Below are 13,220 nucleotides of genomic sequence, written 5' to 3'. Positions count from 1 at the left end.
TCATGTTCAAAAAAACAAGATTTTTTAAATATACTAGTGCCGTCTATTTTTTTTTTTTTTCAAAACTTAGACATTTACGATAACACAGCTATCTATTTAGTAGACTAGAGTCTAACATGTGGCTTACTCCAAACATAAGCGATTATACATGCGTAAACATGATATCTGAGGAAATAAATTATAAGTATTTCAAAATTGAAAATATATAATAAATCGGGTGATGAATGTTTGAGATATAAAACCAATATATCTATATGGATGTAGGTATCTATAGGGAATCATATAAAGGTGATGTGATGTTATTATTTTAGATCAAATTACTTAGATCTAAAATAATAACATCAAATCAAAATAGTGCTAGTTGATTAGAGTTACTTCGGAAACAAAAAAAGTCAAATAGATTTTTGTTATTCTATCAATTCAATTAAAATGCAACGAGATTCAGTATGAATTGGCGATCAGAACGTATATGGATAGAATTTATAAGAGGATCTCGAAAAATCGGCAATTTCAGCTAGACTTTTATCCTTTTTTTAGGTTCATTAGGGTTTTTATTGGTTGGAACTTCCAGTTATCTTGGTAGGGATTTGATATCTTTATTTCCGTCTCAGCAAATAATTTTTTTTCCCCAGGGGATCGTAATGTCTTTCTATGGGATTGTCGGTCTCTTTATTAGCTCCTATTTGTGGTGCACAATTTTGTGGAATGTAGGTAGCAATTATGATCGATTCGATAGAAAAGAATAAATAGTGTCTATTTTTCGTTGGGGGTTTCCTGGAAAAAATCGTCGAATCTTCCTCCGATTCCTTATGAAAGATATTCAGTCCATCATAATAGAAGTTAAAGAGGGTATTTATGCACGTCATGTCCTTTATATGGAAATAAGAGGCCAAGGGGCCATTCCCTTGACTCGTATCAATCAGAATCTAACCCCACGAGAAATTGAGCAAAAGGCTGCCAAATTGGCCTATTTCTTGCATGTACCAATTGAAATTTTTGAAAAATGAAGTTCAGAATGAATTTAGCTCATAGCAAGAGGGATAAAACTGAAATGAAAGAATAGTCTTTTTTATAGACCATAGTAATAGTATAACTTAACTGGAATTTCTTCAGAATGCTCATTTGACCCAAAGCAGATGTATACTGAACAGCCAAAAAACTGTCTTTGTTCAAAATTTTGATCGTATGTAAATCAACTCCACAGTAACAAAAGTGGATTCTTTGGTATTTTCTTTCTATATTATTTCGAAACTCAAGGATTAACTAATGAATCACAAAAAACTAAAAAACAGGGAATAGATTCATAATAGTATCCATATGACTTGTAATAGAACTTATATTTGATATAAATATTAGTAGTGTAGAGAGTTAACAAATGAAGTGAGTTCATTAAAAAATCAAAGACGAAAAAATGGCAAAAAAGAAAGCATTCATTGCCCTTCTATATCTTGCATCTATAGTATTTTTGCCCTGGTGGATCTCTCTTTCATTTAATAAAAGCCTAGAATCTTGGGTTACTAATTGGTGGAATACTAGTCAATCCGAATTTTTTTTTAATGATATTCAAGAAAAGAGTATTATAAAAAAAGTTATAGAATTAGAGAAACTCTTTCTCTTGGACAAAATGCTAAAGGAATACCCAGAAACAAATCTACAAAAGCTTCGTATCGGAATCTACAAAGAAACGATCCAATTGATCAAGATGCACAATGAGGATCGTATCCATACGATTTTGCACTTCTCGAAAAATATAATCTGTTTCGTTATTCTAAATGATTATTCTATTCTTGGTAATGAAGAACTTGTTATTCTTAACTCTTGGGTTCAAGAGTTCCTATATAACTTAAGCGACACAATAAAAGCTTTTTCTATTCTTTTATTAACTGATTTATGTATAGGATTCCATTCGCCCATGGTTGGGAACTAATGATTGGTTTTGTCTACAAAGATTTTGGATTTTCTCATAACGATCAAATTATATTCGGTCTTGTTTCAGCTTTTCCAGTCATTCTTGACACAATTTTCCAATATTGGATCTTCCGTTATTTAAATCGTGTATCTCCGTCACTTGTAGTGATTTATCGTTCAACGAATGACTGAAAAATCTAATGTTTGTTACTTTGTACATAAGTAAAAAATTCCAAATTGTACTTATTCCTTCTACCCATCCCGAAGGATGCCTCCTATATTCGAGTAACATTATTTCAGTAAATAGCAGAATCATGGATAGGGAACTATACTAGGGACCTACCTAATTTTATTGTAGAAATTTTTGGGCTCAATGATTGGACCATGCAAACTAGAAATACCTTTTCTTCGATAAAGGAAGAGATTACTTGATCTATTTCCATATCACTCATGATATATATACTAACTTGGGCACCCATTTCAAATGCATATCCCATTTTTGCACAACAGGGTTATGAAAATCCACGAGAAGCAACCGGCCGTATTGTCTGCGCCAACTGCCATTTAGCTAATAAGCCCGTGGATATTGAGGTTCCACGAGTGGTACTTCCTGATACTGTATTTGAAGCAGTTGTTCGAATTCCTTATGATATGCAACTAAAACAAGTTCTTGCGAATGGTAAAAAGGGTGGTTTGAATGTGGGGGCTATTCTTATTTTACTCAAAGGGTTTGAATTAGCCCCTTTTGATCGTATTTCTCCTGAGATAAAAGAAAATATGAGCAATCGTCTTTTCAAAGCTATCGTCCCACTAAAAAAAATATTCTTGTGATAGGGCCTGTTCCTGGTCAGAAATATAGTGAAATCACCTTTCCTATTCTTTCCCCGGACCCTGCGACTAAGAAAGATGTTCACTTCTTAAAATATCCCATATACGTAGGCGGGAACAGGGGAAGGGGTCAGATTTATCCCGACGGGAGTAAGAGTAATAATAATGTTTATAATGCTACAGCAGCAGGTATAGTAAGCAAAATAATACGAAAAGAAAAAGGAAGATATGAAATAACCATAGTTGATGCAACGAATGGGCGTCAAGTGGTTGATATTATCCCTCCAAGACCAAAACTTTTTGTTTTAGAGGGCGAATCTATCAAACTTGATCAACCATTAACGAGTAATCCTAATGTGGGAGGATTTGGTCAGAAGATGCGGAAATAGTCCTTCAAGATCCATTACGTGCCCAAGGCCTTTTGTTCTTTTTTGCATCTGTTATTTTGGCACAAATCTTTTTAGTTCTTAAAAAGAAACAGTTTGAGAAGGTTTAATTGTCCGAAATGAATTTCTAAATTTGCAGATTTATCAACATCAAGTTCATAAAAAAAGACCAAATTCTTGTTGGCAATTCTATAATTTAATTATGTATGATAAAAAAATTATGAAAAATTTTTGCCTTGTTTTTGTTTATATTCTTTTTCTACCGTATTTCGGGAATGACTTGTACCACATTACTAGTCATAGTATGGATATTGTGAGGAAGACTATTTTACCTCTTCTTTATTTCTTTGTTTTTTACAATATAAATAGGAGCGGTATTATTATGTCATCGGTGCCAGATTGAAATGTCATTGAATGTATCTATTTTTTTTCCTAATAGAATCAAAAAGAAAAATAGATTAGATATTAAAAATAAGATAAGTAAATGGAGAATAGAAAAAAAAATGAAGGGAACAAAGGATTCTAGAAGGAATTATTCATCTTCCTAGTATTTGATACCAGAAAAATTCCTTTTCTTCTTCTTGTGTCGAAATAATAAACTAATTAATTATTCTTGATCCCGTTCGTCAAAGATCCCTATTCTTAGTTTCAATTTTTCTCGATTTATCATAACCTTTTTTTCGATTTATTACATAAGTAGTGAACAAATTCAATGAATTTTCAAATTCGATTTTAATATTAATATATTAAAGGGTTTGTGATATCTGATCGATAGAAATATATCATTGTTATATTGGGATTGTGTCAACTAGAAAGAGGGAATCGAGTGATTTTCTCTTTCTTTTTTTTTTCGCTTTGTTTGAAAGTATTGACCGATACAATCGTGAAAGAGATGGTCTGAATCAATTTTTTGAAGCAATTCAGAATTAGAAAGAAATGAAGTTGTTTGAAACATCGGAAAGATCCATTTTTTCATTTATATGAATAAATTAGTATAATTCTAATTAGTAAGAGCTCAACGGGACCTACCCCTCTTTTTTTCTGATTCGAGGGGGATCCTGTTGAGTTCTTATGCTTTCATGTCTACAACTCAGTTCATCCAATTATTACAGAGATGAACCTAAGCCGGAATATGAACCATAAAAGAAAATACCGACTAAACCGATCACAGGAATACCAGTTACAGTACCTATTATCCAAAGAGTAATCCTTCCAGTAGTCTCGGCCATTTGTCCCACTTCCCTCCCCATTTCATCAAGTGGTCGTGCTAGAGACAGAAACAGTCATAGATAATTATGAGATGATATCCTTCCGAATGGGATAAGATAATTCGTACTATTATTTAGTATTTTCTTTTATTTAATTGAAGAAATAATTGGAAAATAAAACAGCAAGTATAAAAATGAGTAATAACCCCTAGTAAAGGCTGGTACGATTCAATTCAACATTTTGTTCGTTCGGATTTGATTGTGTCATAGCTCTATAATTCGGATTAGGTTTATCATTGGATGAATTGCATTGCTGATATTGACCCTAAAAAAGAAACGGTAGGTACAACTAGTCCGTGAATAACCAACCATCGCACTGTAAAAATAGGATAAGTTTTATCGATAGTCATTTGGTCCTCCTAAAAAGATCTACTAAATTCATCGAGTTGTTTCAAAGAATCAAAACGGCTAGTTATTAATGGAATTCCTTATCGGCTCTCTGTAAAATACTCATTTGGACGAGGGCTTCCAAAAACATCGTAAGTTAAACCCGTGCTGACGAATAACTAACCTGCAATGAATAGAGAATGTGTAGTAATGCTATGAATGACCCAGTATCGAATACTGGTGATAATATCAGCAAAAGAACGTTCTCCTGTGCTTCCAGACATGCCGAGCTCCACATATTCTTGTACAGTCAAAAGGGGATCGATTCCATAAAAGATGAGATTAGTAAATGGAAATTAACTGAAATTATATCTTTGTAAGATCGTCAATATTGTACCGAGGGTGTTTTTAGAGTATACTAAATTAGTATAGCTATCCTTCTTCTGATGCGGCAACGCAATTTCACAATAAGTATCGAAATGAAGCACTAAATAATAAATTTGTTTCTTCTTTTCTTGGTGCTTGTCGATGTAGAATCATGCACCATTCATTCAATAGAAAATTCTGAAAAATTCTTGTATGTAGTATTATGGTTTCTCTCGGTTATTGGCTTCGGGCTAGAAAGCAAAGATTGGGTAAAATATGAATCTAACTGGTTGGTTTATAATAATTTAGGAAGCAGATTCTTATAGTCCCAAAATTCAATTAAATTAAACGTGAAATCTAGAAATATTTCTTTTGTGTTTATAGTTATATTTTTGTTTGAATCTTTTTTTATTTTTATTTTAAGGAATTAGTTAGTCGTCTAGTAACAAATAACAGTAGTACATAGGATTCGATGAACGAAATAGAACAACGAATAGAATAATAATAAATATTCGTAATGCACGGATTATTGTTGTTATATTAGACTCAAAGGATCGTTCTTCACCTAATTAGAAGAATGGTTTTAATATGGAAAGAATAAATGGAGAACCTAGTTTCGAGTGATCTGATCGTGCGATACTTTTTTCTTTTTATTCAAGATTTTATGGGAATGAACCCACTACAGAAAATCTAATTAGTTGGAATCAAATTTAAATAAAGGGCATTATATTATAAGGTCATTCATTCTTCAGCGATTCAAAGAGCATTTCATTTTTGGAATCAAGTTACACAACACAGTTTATTTATTATTTTTTCTTTTTTCTTTTTTCTTTATTTTGTCTTTCTAATTATTTAGAATCCATTAATAGATTTATATATTTACTATATTTATATCTTAAATTATTGTTTATAATAAGAATAATAGTTTTTACAACTCTTGAGTTGTGCAATGAATTCGTTGATTGCGAATCGTGGGATAGAGAGACGGATGACGAATTCATTTCTTACCTATGTCACAAGATTTTTGTTAGTATCATCTATAATCATAATAATAGATGAATAAAAAACTTTCAATTGAATATATTCTTTCAATTGGTATTTTTACTTACTGCGTATCTTTCAAAAATAGAAACTTAGGGAAGTGCTTTATAAACATATGGATAAAAATAACGTATTTCATTTAGCCTCGTCATGCCTACTATCACTAGTTATTTCAGTTTTCTACTAGCAGTTTTAACTATAACCTCAGTTGTATTTATCGGTTTGAACAAGATACGACTTATTTGATTAAAATTAATTGAATGCACAATTCAAAAAAAGAAACATTTCGGTGGTATTCCTTCCATATATTCTATATATTGTAGAGTTCTTTACCTCGTCAATTCAATTTTCAATTCTTGGTCATTGAGATTCATGGGCAATACCGATTAATATTTTAAGGATAGATATTACCTCTCCTTTTCCTCATTCAACTAAATTGAAATGATTGAAATTTTTCTATTTGGAATCGTATTAGGTCTACTTCTTATTACTTTGGCTGGATTATTTGTGACCGCATATTTACAATATGTACGGGGGGATCAGTTATTATTTCAGTATAATTTTCCATCTAACAACAACAAGAATCGAATCACGCTCTATAGGATTTGAACCTACGACATCGGGTTTTGGAGACCCGCATTCTACCGAACTGAACTAAGAGCGTTTTATTATCAAACTAAATGCAACCCGAATATATCTTCCATAGATATATTATCATATAGAATAGCATAAAATTAAATAAAAAAAAAAGATTGATTTGGTATATGTATGTTCAATTTTTATGGATCTCAATTGATTCCTTGTTACTGTTCAGAAGATAAGTAATAGGTAGGGATGACAGGATTTGAACCCGTGACATTTTGTACCCAAAACAAACGCACTACCAAGCTGCGCTACATCCCTTTCAGTTGGTCTAAGTGTCATTGTATAGAATCCCTGTCTTGTTTTCCACATTTTTTATTTATTTCCTCCATTGGTATACACAAATTATCTTGTCATTTCTTCTTTTTTGTCTAATATCATATATAAAATATAATAAAAAGACTTATATACGTATGAAATAATAAATATGAAATCCGCCGTAAAGAAAAATCAATATTTGGGTGGGGGAGAAGCGACATATTTGTTTTTAATAAAAAAGGGAATATCTACTGAACTGTTGTACATTTCAATTTTAATTAGGAATTCCGCGGACAATACAAGCGGTTATTAACTATATATACATTTGATGGTATTACATACCATTATGTATTACAAATTACTATAAAGTAGGAGGATTTTAAATGCGAGAACTAAAAACATATCTCTCCATGGCACCGGTAGTAAGTACGATATGGTTCGGGGCTTTAGCGGGACTATTAAACGAGATCAATCGGTTATTCCCAGATGCGTTGGTATTCCCATTTTTTTCATTCTAGTTATTGATTTGGGAAGGGGTGAAGAAGATTAGAAAAACAATCAAATATTTGTGACTAATCCCCTTCCCCTTCTTTTTTTTTTTAGAGTTTTTAGACTTAAAATAAGTTGGAAAAGAGAGAGAATAAAAATGGATTCAACCTCAGTCAAACTCGGACTCGGCGCCGGGTTCAAATTGAATTAATAAAAGAGTGAGAACGAAAATGTGATGGCTAGGACAACAATATCATACAAGATACTTAAATAAAAAACTGTACCGGGATTTTAAATTTAGAAATCATTGTATTACTATATTTTATATTTGATCATAATGAAATCTTTCATAATTTTATTTCGAGTTACTAACTTATCTTTTTTTCTTCATTTTGGATCGGAAAATGGAAGAGTTGCGTGAATAAAAAATCCAAGGGAGGTTCATGGCCAAGGGTAAAGATGCCCGAGTAACAGTTATTTTGGAATGTACTCGTTGTGTTCGAAATGGTGTTAATAAGGAATCAATCAGGATTTCCAGATATATTACTCAAAAGAATCGACACAATATGCCTAGTCAATTGGAATTGAGAAAATTTTGTCACCGTTGTTACAAACATAAGATTCATGGGGAGATAAAGAAATAGATTGAACTGATCGTCTGTGTGTCACCCTTTTCCAATCCAAGGAAGATGAAAAATTACATATATTAGAAATATTTTAGATTTAAATATAAACAAACCAAATCCTATTTCTTAATTCTAAATCATTTTAGATCCGATCAAAATAGGATTTTCAGGATAAGGAATAAACAAACCATGGATAAATCCAAGCGACTTCTTCTTAAATCCAAACGATCTTTTCGTAGGCGTTTGCCCTAGATTCAATCGAGGGATCGAATTGATTATAGAAACATGAGTTTAATTAGTCGATTTATTACTGAACAAGGAAAAATATTATCTAGATGGGTAAATAGATTGACCTTAAAATAGCAATGCTTAATTACTATTGCTATAAAACAAGCTCGTATTTTATCTTTGTTACCTTTTCTTAATAATGAGAAACAATTTGAAAGAAGCGAGTTGACCGCTAGAACTATTGGTCTTAGAACCAGGAATAAATAGACTTATTCTTTGATTGAATTAAAATTCTAATCCAAACTCAACCGCAGATTGATGCTTTGTTCGAAAAATCCGAAAATCTAGATATGATTGTCGTGTCGTAAGAAAAAAAAGAATAGTGGAAGAAGAATAAATCGTTTTTTTATTGAACATATTTGCTCATTTTGACCACTTTATCATACTATCATATTTTATCATACTAATTTCTACTCTACCTTCTCGGAGTTCATTCTCCAGAGAATTCCATTTTAAGCATTCCGTTGGATTCTTTTCAATCTTCTATTTTATGATCTCATTGGAAATCATATAAAGACAATTTCTATTTAATATAGCGATTTGGGCAAGTATTTTAAGATTAAGAAGCAACTGCCTCTTGTACAGATTGTGTATGAATCTAGTATAACTGTAGTCTACCTTATTAGATCGAATTACTGCATTTATTCGAGCGATCCACAACTGTCGAAAATTTCTTTTTTGCCTACCTCTATCCCAATAAGCTGAAGCCAAAGCTCTTATTTTCTGTTGAGTAATAGTTCGAGTAAGTCTTGAATGAGCCCCTCAAAAGCTTGATGCAAATAAATGAATTTTTGTTCTACGTCACCGAGCTATATATCCTCATTTAATTCTAGTCATTGAATAAATGAAACTTTGATGAATAACTAATTTGATTTCCTTTCTTTCCGTTATTCCTTTCCCCTTGCCGAGTCTATTAATAACAAAACCTATTTTTCCAATGTATAAAATAAAAATTCCAATGGCTTTTGCTACTATAACCTTCCCGGCCATGATTTCTTTTTTTTTTTGTTCTAGTCACCCCAAAATACCAAATTGTATTCATACTAGGTATAAAAAAAAACAAACATAGAGTAAATAAATCAAAATAGAAATCGATAAAGAAATAATGGGTTCCTTCGTTTCTATGGTTACTTCTTAAACGGTGAGGTCCTCTCTATACACCGGAGCTCCTTCTTTTATTTCATCAATGTTATTGTTAACTTGTACAGTTCACCCTCTTTGGCTCTACCCATGAATTAGCTAGTAATTGGTCTTTCACAACGAGATCTAACGGTATTTAATTATGAAGATTAGTTGGGTAGCTGACCCTCTTAGTCCGTTCTTGGAAGAATAAGGCCATAATCCTTCCGTTAAATAGGATTTCCTCTACTTAATGGATAAGCATTTGTTACCAATGGGGAATTTTTTCTCATCTAAAATTGAAAATTGAGATGATTGGATTTGCACCAATAGAAACCATAATTTTATACACAATAAAAGAATAAAAGGATACGATAAATCTTTTTTATTTATTTTTAGGTAGTGAACGGAGTTCTTCCATTCATTCTATCCTATTCAATGGTACTCATCACTGATACGGGAAAAATTTTGTACTTTCTTTTGTCCCGGTCCATGGTCTAAACGAGTCACACATACACCCTAGTACATGTTCTTCTACGCTGAGGGCATCCCCAAAGGGCGGGCGATTTGGTGACATTTCTGATTGTCTGTCTTGTGTTTCTAATAAGTTGTTTAATAGTTGGCATGGTGAATTGTATACATAATGAGTTGGTTTAGATCAATCCTAACCGGATTGATTATAAATTACTTCTATATTCAATATTAATAATTAATAGGATTAATAGTAATAGAAAATATTATATTAACCCCCGGTAAAAAGAAAGATAAAATCTCATATTTCGGATTTTTGCGTGAAATCCTTGCTATTTTTTATTCAACCACTACAAGATCAACAATTCCATGAGCTTGGCATCTGTTGCTGACATAAAAACATCCCTTTCCATGTCTTCGGATACAACCCATAAGGGTTTTCCTGTTCTTTGTACATAAACCCTTGTGATGGTTTCGTGCAACTTCAGTAGTTCTTCCGCTTCCCGGAGAAATTCTCCCATTTGTGCCTCATAAAAAGAACTAGCAGGTTGATGCATCATTACCCTAATGATTTAATAAATGGTTTTCTCTATCTCATATCATGATCATGATGAGTCAAAGATAATAAAAAAAGATAGGATTAACAATCGTACAGGCATCCTTTGTGCAGTGCATACAGCTCCACAATGGAATTCATTTTGACCTTCCAGCGAAGGAATAGAAAATAGAGGATCTAGCAGACCCAGAGCAGTAAATGATCCAATAACCACCCTTCCTTTTCTTTTTAGTAATTTTAAAATACTATGATGCTTCCGTTGCTTTATTATTTCATTTGTTATTCAACAATCCCAAAGTTTCTTTTTTTTTCTTTAAAAATAAATATTTCGTAGTCTTTCATAACATAAATATTGTTAAGAGTCTTCCGTTGTGAAAACAAAAAAGTTTGTGACGCTGAAAGAGGCCTCTGATAACTCAGCTAAAATCGGAAATGCCTTTTATCTCATACTACTCTTTCGATACATAACCTAATGGTTTAGAAAAAAAAACAAGAAAAAAATTCTCATACCGAATTCAAAGTGCCATGCTATTATTACTTAATATTCATATTTTATATGGTGAAGGCATAGTTTTCTTTTTTGTCTTAAAAAAAAAACTCATTGGCACTGAGCGTGAGGGAATGCTAGACGTTTGGTAATTTGGCCTCCGGCCAGAATAAAAGATCCCATTGAAGCGGCTAATCCCATGCATATTGTCTGTACATCTGGTCACACAAATTGCATAGTATCATAAATAGCTACTTCGGGTATTACCCATCCACTGGGAGAGTTTATAAATAAATAAAGATCTTTGGTATCATCCTCTATACTGAGATATACCATAAGACCAATAAGTTGATTCGAGATCTCGCTATCAACCTCTTGGCCTAAAAAAAGTAATCTTTCTCGATAAAGTCGATTGATTAGGATCAAATTGTATCCCTTAAGAACCGTACGGGCACCTTTTGATGCATACGATTAAAAAAAATAGCGAAAAAAAGAATAAATGTTTAGATTTTAGCCTTCTTTAGATGACTCTTTCTAACTTCTAATGAAGGGGCTTTTTCTTACCTTCCATTTTTAAAAATGGATGAGTTTTGTCCTTTGGCCCGCGGTCATTTATCTATACTATAAATTTGAATAAATAAAAAACCAATTCATTAAATTTTCAATTTCTCGAGCTAACTTTTCATTGATGTATTGTTTCATCGAGATCAAATTTCACTTGCGATGTCATTTTCTTGTTCCCAAATGGTCTTCTTCAATTATTTTAGGTTTATGTTCTACTCCGAGTCAAGATCTGCCTGATTTGGATTTGCACATATAGGACAAATGCCCCAATAGCATGTCTTTTTTGCTATGACTTCTTTTTTTTTTTTTCAATTTATTTCATGCTTTTAACCAAATATTCAACCAATGTATTCATCATATTACTCGATTGATTAAAAGTTTTCTATCAATGCTATTTATAAATCGAATATGATACAAGTAGTAATCATAGAATAAATAGATTCCAAATTAAGTTTTTTCTACGCGGAGCCTGGATACTTCATTTTATTAGTACAACTGAGAAAACCATAAATTAATAAATTATTCTAATTGATAATATTAATCTAGATACCCCCCAAAAAATAGATCTAATTGCATTTCACGCTTCAAATTTTTTATAATTAAATCAATCCGTCTTGGGCGAAAGAGAGGATATCTCGATCGAGGGAGAGAACGGGGAAATACCATATGACCCAATATATCTGACAAGTCGCACTATACGTCAACCCACGATGCATCTTCCTCTCCGAGACTTCGAAAAGGTAGTTTTGGAACACCAATAGGCATTAAAGCAAAGAAAACAGACAAAATGAATTATTCTAGCTAACTTTGATGTAAAAGCGTAACAGCGGGTTTATTGTCTTAATAAATAAGATCGGCCTTTATCAGATTTTATCGTTTAGCATATTTTATACATAGATTTAAGAAGTTCATAAAAAAGGAAAATAGAATGAATAAAGGAAGAAACTTCTTCCGAATAGGTTTTTGAATGATGAACAAGTATGTATACATTCACTCATATAAAATAAGATCAATTCCCATCTACCATTGCGTATTGGTACTTATTGAGTATAGAATAGATCTGCTTCTTTTTGTTCCTATGAATAGAATAGAATTTTTTCATTATTACTAAAAGAATAGTCCAAATATTAATCTTTTCGCCAAGATAATTCCCTCACCTCAAAGGGGGAGGTCCATAGCATAGTTTTTCTTTCAGAGCAATAAAGTTACATAGTATCTATTTTTCGTTGATAAAGGGGTATTTCCATGGGTTTTCCTTGGTATCATGTTCATACCGTTGTATTGAATGATCCCGGTCGTTTGCTTTCTGTTCATATAATGCATATAGCTCTATTGCTGGTTGGGCCGATTCAATGGCCCTATACGAATTAGCAGTTTTTGATCCCTCTAATCCTGTTCTTGATCCCATGTGGAGACAAGGTATGTTCGTTATACCCTTCATGACTCCTTTAGGAATAACCAATTCATGGGGGGGTTGAAGTATCATAAGAGGGACTATAACGAATCCGGGTATTTGGAGTTACGAAGGTGTGGCTGGAGCACATATTGTATTTTCTGGATTGTGCTTCTTAGCAGCTGTCTGGCATTTGATGTATT

At 32.3% G+C, this 13,220-nt stretch overlaps 1 non-coding gene and 2 pseudogenes across 2 annotated transcripts; all 3 read right to left on the bottom strand.

The window, feature by feature from the left end:
* Positions 1-4,623: 4,623 nt before the first annotated feature.
* LOC150031400 (uncharacterized) lies at positions 4,624-10,123 on the bottom strand (annotated as a pseudogene).
* Positions 6,715-6,788, bottom strand: TRNAW-CCA (transfer RNA tryptophan (anticodon CCA)). The gene has a single exon. It is a non-coding gene; the product is annotated as a tRNA-Trp (tRNA).
* A 233-nt stretch (positions 10,124-10,356) lies between the features above and the next one.
* LOC150031399 (ATP-dependent Clp protease proteolytic subunit pseudogene) lies at positions 10,357-11,528 on the bottom strand (annotated as a pseudogene). The gene is made up of 2 exons (XR_016525859.1): positions 11,182-11,528; positions 10,357-10,581 (listed from the first exon to the last, which is right to left on the bottom strand). The product of XR_016525859.1 is annotated as an ATP-dependent Clp protease proteolytic subunit pseudogene (transcript).
* Positions 11,529-13,220: the final 1,692 nt, after the last annotated feature.

Source organism: Benincasa hispida, unplaced genomic scaffold, assembly GCF_027475165.1.
Source record: "Benincasa hispida cultivar pf3 unplaced genomic scaffold, pf3_genome.v1.1 HicScf125, whole genome shotgun sequence".
Classification (NCBI taxonomy): domain Eukaryota; kingdom Viridiplantae; phylum Streptophyta; class Magnoliopsida; order Cucurbitales; family Cucurbitaceae; genus Benincasa; species Benincasa hispida.
This window is presented reverse-complemented; position numbering and strand designations above follow the sequence as displayed.